General features: G+C 52.2%; 1 long non-coding RNA gene across 1 annotated transcript; it reads right to left on the reverse strand.

Moving 5' to 3' along the window:
- Positions 1-8,259: 8,259 nt before the first annotated feature.
- On the reverse strand, positions 8,260-13,147 carry LOC145509724 (uncharacterized). Its single transcript, XR_014056334.1, has 3 exons — positions 12,025-13,147; positions 9,982-10,033; positions 8,260-9,323 (listed from the first exon to the last, which is right to left on the reverse strand). It is a non-coding gene; the product is annotated as an uncharacterized LOC145509724 (long non-coding RNA).
- Positions 13,148-13,438: the final 291 nt, after the last annotated feature.

Here is a 13,438-nt window from a genome sequence, read left to right on the forward strand (position 1 = left end):
TAAGCCGACTTAAGGAAAGGTTGTATGAGGATGGTGCAGACACAAATACATGGGCAGAGTGTATTGGGCAAATAGTCTTCCTCATGGGACATCAGGGGTTCTGTGTGAGAAGAGGGCACAGATTGGCAACACTGGATTAAACAAAGTGAAACTTGACATACAGGACTTGTCAGAGTCTTTAATACACAGTGTCCACTGTGGCTCTCCAAGACAGGCTATAGCATGCCCCATTTGCTTCATGGAGCACCCATGAAGACCCATCTAACTTATTCCCAGGAATTACTGAAAAGAGCATAGGGACACTTTGCAGCTGGAGAGGAGTCTGAGGTAGGGGTGAGGCAGAAGGGGAAGAGATGCTGGAGTAAGTGAAGCTGAGGGCCGTTTGTTGATTCTCTGAATGACTTGCAAAAGAGTTTGGACTCTATCCTATAGGAAACTGATACTGGTGTGCAATTTGCATTTAATTTGTATCCACTTATTGACTCTACGACAAGGCATGCAACTGGAATGCTATAGAGATTTCAGTAAAGAGATGGGCCTGGTGCTGGAGCAAACTGGAACACCTGTGTCCTTGTAAGGAGGGAAAGGCTGCTACAGACTGTGCATCCGCAGGGAGCACCAATCCCCAAAACTACCACATGAATGGTGCCTCCTGGAGCTGTGCAGTGCACATCCTGAGCTCCTACCCAGGACAGCCCTGAGAGGGGAATGCTCACTCAGCTCTAGTGGATTGCTACCAGATGAGAAAGTGTGGTAGACTAGTGTTGACCAGTATTAATGAAACCAGTGTTCACAGAAGACTGTACGTCTCAGCCTCCTTGGAGTGTGGATGGGCAACATGACTACATCCAGTCAATGACAAGTGGGCAAAAGTCAGACATGGGTAGCATGCTGAGGCTGTGCTACATCCATGTACCCTCCTCCTGTCTCTTCGTTCCCTGAAGCAGCAAGTGACAAGGCCATGCTTCTCAGATGCCACTAACCCATGGTGGTACCTCTCTCAGCCTGGGTCCCTAACTGATTGCATGGGACAAAGCCCCTGGAACACTTGCGCTGGACATGCCATGTGAGAAAGAAATCAACATCTGTGTGGTAAGCTCCTGAGACTTGAAGATGCTTGTTACTGCAGCAGAGCCCAGCCTTTCCTGACTGCAAAGAGCTAGAGTGAATGGTGTCCTGACTTCTGATTCAAAAGAGAAATATTCTGGTGTTAAATGTTGGGCATCTATTAAAAATAATACCTGCTATAGCCCAGGCCAAGCAGAGTTTCTCTGCAGGTCAGACATGCACTGGCCACTGATTTGCAACCCACAATCTCTGGCTATGCTATGGGGTCTTAGGGAAATGTACATAAGACATGAGCTAACTCATTTTATTTTTTTGCACTTTCCTGGGCAATCTCATATCCTCATGGGTATACTGGGACAGAGGGAGACTCTCAGGTCTATGATTAACTTGAAGAGAATGTCTGGTTACAGACAGAGAGGAAGAAGGCAATACTAGGGCTCTGGAGAACAGCATCGGGCCGTTTGAATGGCTGTGACAGCAGCTATGAGACTCTGGCTCAATCAGCCTGGAGTGAGGCAGGAAATGGTGATTAATTGGTGTGTGACCTTGGGCAAGTCATCTCACCTCTCTGAGCCTCTGCTTCCTGGTGGAGTAGTTGGGGATTATGTGCAAACTCCTTCACAGGGATGTCGATGGGAGGAAGTAAGGGGTGCATACGGCACTCAGCTCACATGAAGGGCTCGGTAAACACCAGCTCTGGTGGCTCTCATTCTCTTTCTGGCAAGCTAGCCAGTGGTACTGAGCTGCCCCTGCCGGAGGCTCCTCCCTGGAGTGCGGGCAGGATTGGCCTTCCTGAGACACATGCCAGCTCCGTGTCCCCAGGACTGCCCAGCTGCAGGCTGGCTGAATTCATTACCTGTAGCTGCTGTCACAAATCACCACAAACTTGGTGACTTAAAAAAGAAAAAAAACATATAATCTGAAATTGATCATTTTAACCATTATAAAATGTACAGTTCGGTTGTGAAAATTATATTCACATTGTTGTGAAACTGATCACGTGAAGTCATTCATCTTGGTAAGCTGAAACTCTGCATCTTGGTGACTTTTGAAACGACACAAATTTATTGTCACCCAATTCTGGAGGTTGGAAGTCTGAAATCAGCCTCAAAGTTAAGGAAAGGAGCGGGTAGGGCTGACTCCTGTGGAGGCTTCAGGGGAGAATCCATTGGCTTGCCTCTTCCAGCTTCTGGGGTGCCTGCCTTCCTTGGCTTACGGCCCCTTCCTCCCATCACTCCAACTTCTTCTGTTGTTACATCTCCTACTTCTGTGTCTAATCTCCCTCTTCCTCCCTCTTATGAGGTCACTTGTGATTGCATTCAAGGTCCACCTGGATAGTCCAAGACACCCTCCCCATCTCAAGATCCAGAACTTAATCACACCTGCAAAATCCCTTTTGCCATGTAAGGTCATATTTTCACAGGTTCCAGGAATTAGGACTTGGCTGTCTTTGGCGGCCACAGTTCAACTACCACACTGGCCACGTGGTAATTTCGGGGCCTGGGCTCCTCCCACCAGTGGCCAGGAGGAGCAGAGTTTGGGAAATTGCTGGAGATGGAAGCGCGGTGCAGTGGAGCAGCCAGACTTGGAGACAGCCCGGTTCTGGCCCTGCCCTGGCCCTCACCCTCTCTGAGACCATGGCAGGCTTCTTCCTCCCACTCTTACCTCCCTCAGGACTACTCATTGAAACAACAAAGCACTGGGACACAGACAAAAATTGCCTCTCATATGAAGATGCTGTTCTAGGCAGGGAGACATGGAGAATGAAGACAAGCACATGAAATGAGAGGCAGGGGCGAGCGCAAAGGAAGAAAAGGAAGCAGGGACGAGAGAGGAGGATGGAGCAGGCCCCCCTCTGGGCTGGGAAGTTGTAGTCTACGTGCACTGATCAGGCATCTATTATGTGCCAGGCGCCATTCTACCATCTGGGACCCGGCCAAGAACAAGACAGCCTTGGCCCCCATCCTGGAGGACTTCCTGTTTCAGTGGAGGACAAGCCAGGGAGTACATGGATGGGATGAGTTCAGATAGCAGTGAGGCTATGACGGAACTAAAACAGTGTCCCAGGTGGGAATGTGATGGGGCCACTTCAGATAGGCTGGTCAGGGAGGGCCTCTGGGAGGAGGTGACCGCTGAGGAAGAGTCAGAGTGTGGGGACCCTGGGAGAAAGAGTTATGGGGACAGAAAGGCGACATAGAGGTGATGCACCTAGATTGCCCGGTATGGTGTCTGAGTGGCATGTGCTCAACAAATAGTGTGGTCAACAAGTAGGAGTTGGAGAGGTGGGGGCTTTCCTTGGATGGGACACCAGGTCGAGGGCTTCACAGCCCACCTGTTGTGGTCAGTGCTTCTGAGTCAAATGACCCAGGCCGCGAGCAGCTCCCCCCAGCAAAGAGGCTGCCTTGGGTGCCCCCGCTCCAGCGCGGAGCCCTGTTCCCTCATGCGGGCTGGTTTCCTTAATGAGACCATCTGTCTGACTCTCCTCACTCTGCTGAGCTGATGGGGCCATCCATCTCCCCAGTCCCTGTCCTCATCTGTCTGCCACCGCCTGGGTCCCCATTATGCCCGCCCGGCTCTGCAGGGGGGCTGTGGCGGGTTTGGCCTCCAGCATTCGTGTTTATTCTTCTCATCTGGCCGCATCTGGCCTCTGTGCTGAGTCATTCACTCCATCTGCCTGTCCTCGCTGTGGGACATGGTCAGCTCTTCCTGGCTCTCCCCGTGCCACGTGGCAGCCCACGCGTGTGGCAGGTGCCAGGTTATGCACACGTGGGAACCGGACCCTGAGAAGCTCCATGCTTGCCTGCATGCTGGAAGCGGAGGCCCCACTTCAGGGCCAGCCTCCCCTGGAGAATCTCCCCAGGGTCATGTGGTCCACGTGCTGAGTCCCCGAGAGGGTGGGCCACAGCCAGACCCGGCAGGAACTAAAAGGCCTTTGTGAGCCCAGCTGTGCTCCATGCCAGAGCCCTTCCATTTTTGCATCTGAGCTTGGACATGAGGGGAAGGTGGGCATCATCATCTGCAATTCAAACCCCAGCAGGCCTGTTCCCAGGACCTAGAGCTCTGAATTTGAGCAGGACTTTCCAAGTCTAACTTTCTTCATATTGTTTGAAAAATGAACGAGTTGAGCTGAGGCAGTGTAATACCATCAGTATCCCATAGTCTCAGCACCTAGTCCCCCTTTCCTCCAGCAACGGCACCCCAAATTCTCCTCAAAGCCCTGCCCACAATTCCTGGGATTTGGGCTAGGCTGACATCAGGCTTGGCTCTAGGAGAGGCCTCATAACCAAAAATTAGTCAATCAGAGCACTGCAAACAGTCCCTGCCTTCTCATATCAGTGATAGGTTTCAGTATCATGTGGGCACCAAGCTGGGCCAATCGGGGTCAGAACATTTGCTAGAACTTTTCTCCTGAGTCTGTGATTGAGCAGGATGCAGGAGTGAGTGATGGGCAGCTGCCAAGTGGTAAGAGCCTACCTTCTAGGGAAAACACCACCAAGGGGAGCAGAGCCAAAGCAAGGAGAATGAAAGAAGTCCTAACAAGCTTCTAGATCCAGCTGGACCTGACGCCAGCCCTACCTCTGGGCTTTTCTGTTACTGACACCAGTACATTCTCTTTTACAATATAATTTGAGGTGGCTTCTGTCACTTGCAACCAGAAGACTCTCATGTGATATATATATATTCCTAAAGGGGCTAACACTTGCCTGCTATGTAGTAGGTACTCAATAGATACTTATTTTAAAATAAGGCCCTTGTGAGTGACGAAAGCTATTCTCAAGAGCCAACATAGCCTATGATTTCATTTACATAGCATTTTTGACGTGGCAGTCATGGGGATGGCAAACAGATTCGTGGTTGCCAAGAGCTGGGGATGGGTGGAGGTGGATGTGGCAGTAAAGGGTAGCACAAGGGACATCTTTGTGGTGATGGAACAGTTGTGGAGGTTGATTGCTGTGATTTCTTGAATCTCCACAGGTGATAAAATGACAGAATGGTATGCACACATTGTACCAATGCCAGTTTCCCAGTCTTGGCGTTGCCCTAGAGTTATGTGGGATGTAACCACTGGGGGAACGCGAGACGGCACAGGAGACCTCTGTGTTATTTCTGCAACTTCCTGTGAATCGGTAATAATTCCGAAATACAAAGCTTGAAAGTTTTTTGTAGGCTGTCACAATCTGGGAGTTCTTGGGCCCAAAATAGCAGAGCTCGTGGATGGGAATCAGATGGACTCAAGTTTGAATCCCAGCATGGCCATTGATAAGCTGAGCGATCCGAGGTCAGTAACATCTCTTCTCTCACTCTAGTGTCCTTGTCTATGCAATGGGACCCATGGGCCTAACTGTAGGGTGGTTATGAAGAGAAAATAAAATGGACTGTAACCTGCCTCACACCATGCCTGGCATATGGGAGGTAATAAACAACAGCCGACAGATACTGCAGGATATAAATATAGGACTTAACTGGGAGGAGTACGGTGTGGGGGTCAAGGCTTTGGGGTCTGGAGCCAGCCTCCCTGGGTTTGAATCCTGGCTATGTGTCTCTCTGGTTGGGTGACTTTGGCCAGGCTACTTGACCTCTCTGGTCTTCACTTAACCTATCTGTAAAATGGAGATTAAAATAGTACCAATTTCAAAGGCTAATTTTGAGGATTAAAAGAGATAATGCACCTGAGACCATTAGGGAGTGCCTAGCACTCAGCAAGGATGGTAAACTAAGCTTTGAGTGCCCACTGGGAGGGAAGCTGGTTCCCAGGGTGGAGACCAGAGTGGTGGTGGTGGGGAGGCACCTGACCATGCAATGGGGTCTGTAGAAACCTCACCCCAGGAAAGCCCCAACTTCCTGGGAACCAGCCTCTCCCCCCGGAGGTCCGCCTTCAAAGTCCAACAGCCAATGATGAATGCCACCCGTGGCCAAGCAGAAAATCTGATCATAGGCACCATGGCACCCCTGCCCCCAAGATCCAAGCTTCCCTCTTCCTGCTTCTGCCCTCCCTGAGGAGGGCTCATACGAACCCGAACTGGACTCCGCATGGAATGAACTCTGAGGTACAGCCTCCCAGGAGAAGGGAAAGGAAGTAGGGTTCATGGTCAGAGAAAGAAATCATGGGGACAGTGGGGGCTGGGTGGTGGGGATCGAGGGGGCTATAGAAATTCTTCCATCCCCAGTCATGGTTTCAGTTATGACTTTAAGATGTCTACACCACCATCATCACCGAACCCATCCTTTAGGTTAAACACTGCCCACTCCTGTGTCCTGTTCCTCTCTGAAATCTAGAGGAATCACACATTAAGCCACTACAGTGTGAATTAATTTCTGACGGGATATGGGGCAAGGTCCGCTAAACATAGACAGAGGAGGGATGCAGGAATAAGGGGAGAATGATGCTAAAGGCAAACTTTGCCTGCCCTGGCTGACTCTCGGTGATAATCTATTTAAAGGCATGCCCTCACTGTCCTCGTTGATGTAGATCCATTTGAACAGTTTCAGGGCTGCAGTCTTTATTTAATGCAGCTCTGAGCTCGGCTGCATTGGGGCCCAGAGCTAAGAGGAGGCTGGCTCCTGGCAATGCTTAATAGCAAGGTGAATGTGTGCAGCTTCTCGGTAGATGGAGCAGCAGAGCCGAGCAGCAGTGGCCACACGTGACAACCCAGTGCCTGCTGCTGCTGGGGTGATGGAGCCTGCTAGAGGTGGAAATTGCCACCCTGGAGCCAGGCGGAGACACTTATGAGAAGGGGCTCTCAATTTTAAATGAGCTGGTGATTTGGTGGGATGGAAGAGGCTTTATTTCATAGCGACTGAGAAAAAGCTAGGCTTCTCTCAAGTTGGCTCATGTGGCAGTCTATCTTCAGGAACAGGGGCATCCAGGATTCCCTGTGAGAACATTTGATAGTTCCTGAGACCACAAGCTTCCTGTTTTGAACATGGGGTAGGGTAAAAGCATGTTTGTGGCCAGGCATTTGGCTGAGACAGTAAAGAATCTGCCTGCAATTCAGGAGACCAGAGTTCGATGGCTGGGTCAGGAAGATCTCCCAGAGAAGGGAATAGCAATCTACTCCAGTATTCTTGCCTGGAGAATCCCATGGATAGACAAGCCTGGTGGGCTACAGTCCATGGGGTCGCAAAGAGTCAGAAATGACTGAGTGACTCACATTTATTCCCATAAAAGTCCTGAGATTCGTTGACTGGCCTGGCTTAGGTCACATGCCCTCTCCCTAAACCAATCACTGTGACTAGAAGGATGGGATATGCTGATTGTCTTGGCCCACCCCAAGGGACCAAGGGAGGTGGGGAGGGTGTCAATCGTATCCAAGGCTCACAGGGAGCCCAGAGCAGGGCTGATTTGGCTAGGAAGCAAGCAGAACAGCGGCGCATACTGACAGCTTAGCCTGAGTTCACATGCTTCATCCAACTTACTTACTTACTTACCCCTCTCAACAGTTTCTGCAGAAATTCTTCTTCCCATTTGACAGATGAGGACACTAAGGTAGAGGAACTTGCCCAAGGTCACACACCCAGAGAGGGATTCCAGCGTTGCTCTATTTTATTCCCAATTCTTTCCCACCTCTCCTGGTCCAGCCTGTTTTCTCTCCCCCACTCTTGGTATTCCAGAACACTTAGCCTCCTAGTAAGTAAGACTACTAGAGACCTGGAAAGAATATCAGAGTTCATCCAGTCTCCTTTAGGGACATACTCAAGGCCATGCAGCCAGTGAATGTAGCATGGATCAGTCAGTTCAGTTCTGTCTCTAGAATCATATCTAGCTGTCACTTACCTCCCCTTTGCCCCACTGCTTGTGATCTGGTCTCAACTGTGTGGCCTTCATTTGCTCACTGGCCTCAGTATCTCACTTTCCCGTTGCCTCATTCAGTTCCCCAGACCCCAGAGGCTCGCGTGTCTTGACGGATGGGCTGTGCTCTCCTGGGTCCCAATGCTACAGCTATTTGCATGCATCTTCCTTTCCCTGTGTACCATTTTCTTTCTAGCTAATTGCTTTGTTCTGATACTTTAGAGGTAATTTTCCTCTGTTACTTTATTTTTACAGTTAACACCCTCCAATTAATTTCATAGCTCTTAAAAGTTCTCACATAAGATGCCCTGAGAACCCTCACAGTTTAACCATCGCGTGTGATAACGATGTTTCCCGCACGCAGCCTGGTCATCCAGTCACTTGTACACATGACACTTGGGTGTGTTTGTCACATTTAATGCTCATAATAGCCTTTTGAGAGTAGCCTCATTTTACAGAGAAGCTTTCTTGTAAAAGTGGCTCAGACGGTAAAGAATCTGCCTGCAGTGCAGGAGACCTCGGTTCGACTCCTGGGTTGGGAAGACCCCAAGAGAAGGGAATGGCAACCCACTCCAGTATTCTTGCCTGGAGAAGCCCATGGACATAGGAGCCTGGTGGGCCATAGTCCATGGGGTCGCAAAGAGTCAGATACGACTGAGCGACCAAGCACAGCACAGAGCCCTAGCGAGGGCAGAGCTGGGTTTGAACTGCCACCTCTTCCTCTGTCCTGAGCTCCTGGACTCTCTCACAGGTAGTGCTAGCGGTGAGCCCTGACTCCCAGGTACCCTTCTGACCTTTCTGGGTCGCCCCAGAGGGAATTCAGTGGCTATGCTGCCCCTCACCCCCACCACCTGGTGATTCTCGGCTCATCCCTGGATCCTGCTCTGAGAAACTCCCCAAGCAGGTGGGAGGACATGAAACTCAAGGCACAGGGTCTCAGCATCTGCGCGTGGATGAGAAAAAGACAGGGGCAGCTCCAGCCTCTTAGGGGGAGGGGAGGGGGAAAAATGCCAGCATCGACAACATTTGCAGAGAAATAAGAAAATGACTTCACATTCTATTTTCCTGTCTCTCTCAGCACATCCCCCAGCACTATTTTATCTAGTAAACAGGAGGCCTACTTGTTATTCTCAATTATGACATTAATTCTCCAGGTGACCCTTGGCTGCTTACCTCCCTACTCGGAGCCGGTTTCTCCATCTATCACCACCCGCTCAAGGACAAAAAGATGTTCTCACAGGAAGGGAGCGCCCTGCATCTGGAACAGACCTGGGCCCTCATTACCCAGCAGGCGCTGCAGGTAGGGGCACGGGGTGGCCAGCGAGGGGTGGACAGCATCTCTGCTTGAGGCGTTGGCTCTCACTTTCCGTCTCTCTCTCTTGCCTCCTCACAGACTTCTTCCCTGCTGACTGTTTTTTTTTCTGTACTTGTTAGCTTCACAGTCTCTCCTGCCAGCCTCCCTGTCCTGTTGGATTGTGGAATTTTCTCTCACCCCTTGCCCCTGTTCCCCCAGAGTTGGGGGAGGGGTGGCAGCAAGCTCCCAGCTGGGTACTAGCTTTCACCGTCTTGCGGTTGGGTCGATATGATCTTATTTTTCCAGCCATCTCCCCTCCTTGGGGGGCAAGGTTGTCACGGGTAATTGGCCTCGAATTTGTTTACCTCAGTTCTCAAACGCTCCCTCTCCCCCCAGTCCCTCCATCGCCTCTCGCTCTGTCTCCTCCACCCCACCAGTGGCTCCTGAAGCCATCTGGAATCTCAGCTCCCCTCCCCCTTCACTTGTGAGCCAGAGAAGTCCAGTTTGAGCACCGTGTGGGAGGCCCAAGCTTCCTTCCAACACGGGCAACTGGATTCAGGAAACAGCTCGTCAGCGGCAGAGGAAAAACACAAATAATGAACTGCGGAGACCCGGGGCCGGGGATTGGCAAATATAGATGAAAGCAAGTCCCTGATGATAAATTCGAATGATTTTTGCTCTTGTTCAGAACCACAGACTAATTTGGAAATATCAGTCATAAGGAGAGAAAGGGTTCAAGAGGGGGCGGGAGCTGAGGTGGAGAACTTCGTGGCCTGGGAGGCTCTGAGAGCTCCCATGAGCAAAGCCCCCACTTCCCCAGCCAAGTTACCTCGAGGATCCTCTGTGAGGCAGGCAGGAAGCATCATCCTTTGTTGTTGTTTCTAATAAAGAAAGAAACTGAGGCTGAGAGAGAGGACTGGTTCTGTCTGGGATGGGCTCGGGCTCCCGTCTGGGTCTTTCTGCTGAACTAGGCAGGCCGCCCCCCATGGGGAAACAGAGATTTCCTTAGCTTACAGAGGACTTCAGGTCAGATTTGTGACAAATCCTCTCTGAGACCCAGAGTGACAGCCAAGATAATTAATAACCCCAAAGACCAGGCGCTGATGCTTCGGAGCTGTGGCCAGAGCAGGTCCAGAGGGTCCTGGAGGCCCAAGGAGGCCACAGCAGCCAGGACAGAGGAGCCAGGAGCCTCAGGGAGCTGGAGGCAGCAGCTACACGCTGTCTGGGGTGGAAGCAACTGGCTCACACCACCAGGTGTCCCAGCTGACCCTCAGCGTTGCTCCAACCAGCACCCGATGTGGACCTAGCATGTAGTTCTTCCACAGAACCCAAGCCTGCAGTGTGCAGCTTCCTGTCCTCGCTCTCACCAGCCTGGGAGGCGGGAAGGAGTGTGACTCGGGCTCAAGGTCATTCAGCTTGCTGGCCTCTCTGTTTCTGTATCTGTGAGTTGGGGACAGTTCTAGCAACTGTTGCTCCAAAACTTTGGGCAGAGCAGACAAGCCTTGTCCAGCGCTTGACCTAGAGCCCGGCCTGAGGCTACTGCTTCTCAGTTCCATCCACCCCAGCTCTCGTCTTGCGAGAAATGTGACCCCCCAGGCAGTAAGATGAGTTATAGTACCACGTAGACAAGTGTCTGTATGTCTGGACGCAGTGGGGCGGCTGCAGCCACAACTGCCCTCCCCACCGCAGGCCCCTCTCCAGAAACAACCTTGGGGCCACAAAGAACACGGCGTTCTTTCCTGGGGTCATGACAGCAAAGATGGAACTGCCTGACTCATTCACCTGCTGGGCCCACCTCGCACCACATCAACTGGAACAGGGCATGGTGGCAGAAGGCCCAGAGGTTACCTTCCTCACAGAGACTTCAGGGGTCCTTGGGGTCAGCACACTGTCTCCTGAGGGGCCCCTCTCCCTTGAGCCCAGCCCACGTTTGGAAGACAGCCCTGTCCCTTGACGCCAGGTTGCCCCTTCGCCCCGTGTGTGTCCCTGTTGATGGAGCCCACATCACCCAGGTGGACTTGGGTTCGGGCCAGGCACAGGAATGAGGGAGAAGGATTGGATCAAGAGCCTTCCCTTCCCTTCCTCTGGCCAACTCCCCCATGCATCTCACGGGAAGCTAGCTCACGGCTGACTTTCAGATCCATCAGCTGACAGCAGCAAGGCTGCCATGGCATCGATCAGGGCTCATAGTCTCACTTTGGAGAGGATTCCAGGGGTGGAGGTATGGAGCAGGCAGGGGAGAGGAGAGGAGATGGTGGTTTTGCAGGAACCGTCACAGTGGTGGTTCCTCTGGTCTCTGGCCAAGACACTCTCCCATCAAAGGGTGGAAGTCCCTTTGCTGCCTGTACCGGTTACCTTGGGGTGCTTGTTCAACATGCAGGTTACAGGGCTCCACCTCAGTCCTGCCAAGTGAGAATCACTGGGGCAGTGCTATCAAACTGACCTTTCAAGTGACAGCTTCAGAGACTGTCTTGATTCAAAATATTTGAGAGTCACCCACTACCCTAGACTGAAATGTCATGCTTCTGGGTTCAGGACCTCCCTTAACTCCCTCCTCCTCTATCCCAGACCGCTTGGGTTTGAGCCCCGTCTTTGTCACTTACAAGCTGTGGGGATTTGGCCAAGCATTTCACACCCCTGCTTCAGTTGCCCCATCCATGAAATGGCAGTGAAGCAGAACCCACCTTCTCTTCAGCCTCCCTAAGCCCTGCTTCCAAAGGGATGGACGTCATCTTGCCTTGTGGCTTCCCGAGAGCAACTCAGATGGGAGCCATCACAGATGAGAGCCTCTCCCTGGCTTGTCCCCATCCCCAGGTCCTGGGCATGGGATTTGTCAGGAGAGGGAATGGTTCTGAGCCAGACACACACGAACCTTCCAGTCCCCTTGTCACCACTTCCGGCTGTCCATTCTCCGGCTGTGATCCCGGGCAAGTCCATTCTCAGTGCGGGCTCAGAGCTCTCCCAGACAGGCACACATCCATTCTCAGTGTGGGCCCGGAGCTCTCCCAGACAGACAAGCCCCTGTTTGCCCACAGTAAGGATGTAGGTGATCAACTTATGAATAAATCAATGAAACTAAGTGACTGAAAATACCGATAACCTTTGTGAAGGCAAGAAAAATGGGGTGCTGATAAAGAGGGGCAGCCTGGAGGTTGGGGGTTGCCTCCCTGGAGGCCCAGCATTTGTGTGGAGACCTGAATGCCAAGTTACTGGCCTGGTATAAATTGTGGCTGAGTCTTCCAGGCAGACAGCACGGCGATTGCAAAGCCAGGAAGGCAGGAATGGGCATGGCGAGCTAAGGCAACAAAGATGGCTGATGTGGCAGGAGCATCTGAGGGAGGGGCAGCGGGGGAGGGGTTAGAGAGGTCTGCAGCAGGCAGACCTTGCAGGGTCGATGAGTTTATTCCAAGTGCTATGGGAAGCTCATCCCTGCCAGGAGAAGTGAATGGGGTAAGGGCATGCTCCAGCCAGCTTGGTGCTAGAGGGGTGCTCTCTGTGCCCTCACTCTGTGACAGCCTAGCTTGTGGCCTCAGATCCTATAAACGATTTAAAACTGTTCCCAAGTTCGGGCACTGGGATCCCATTAGAAGACATCAGGATGTGTTTGTTTGGATCACTGGCTTCTCCCTGCTTTCCTGCCATGGACTGACAGTAGAGAATATCCCTCCTCTCCTCTGTTTTCTCAAACCTTACAACCAGCCAGAGCTTTTAAGAGCAGCTCTTTTCAGAGATCCTTGAATCCACGTGGTGCCCTGGGGAAGAACAGAGCCTGGTCATTTTGAGGTTCTGGCCTCGGTGGGGCTTGGTGTCTGAGCTGGTGAAAGCCTGGTTGCCCCTCCTTGGAGGATGAATGGACTGGCCATCTGCCTGGGGGTGTGCCAACCCCACTCTGGGGACCTGGCTCTGGGGACGGGAGTGGGCTGCAGGGAGAAGGAGCAGGAAGGAAGGAGGCAGAGGCAGCACGGGGAGGGAGGACGACTGTTGCCATGGAAGGAGCTGCAAGGTATTCTGGGATCAGAATTCTCAGTGCAGAGGACTGGGTGGGGGGGGCGGAGGGTTGGGGAAGGTGATGGGGAAGCCAGTGTCTTTCCTTTGTCCTTGGCATGTTCCTGCATATCCCCACAGATGGAGAGTTCCCCTCACGCCCCCGGAGCTGGCCCCCAGCAGTCCCCTCCCTGTCCTGCCTGTCCGCCTCGTGTACAGGAGGCAGAGTGGCCCCTTCCAGGAGGCCTGTTTACCAGCACGACAATGGCAAATTAGTGCTCTTAAAAGACATTCAGCGTTTA

This window comes from Giraffa tippelskirchi, chromosome 6, assembly GCF_054371585.1.
Source record: "Giraffa tippelskirchi isolate mGirTip1 chromosome 6, T2T-mGirTip1v1.2.pri, whole genome shotgun sequence".
Taxonomy (NCBI): domain Eukaryota; kingdom Metazoa; phylum Chordata; class Mammalia; order Artiodactyla; family Giraffidae; genus Giraffa; species Giraffa tippelskirchi.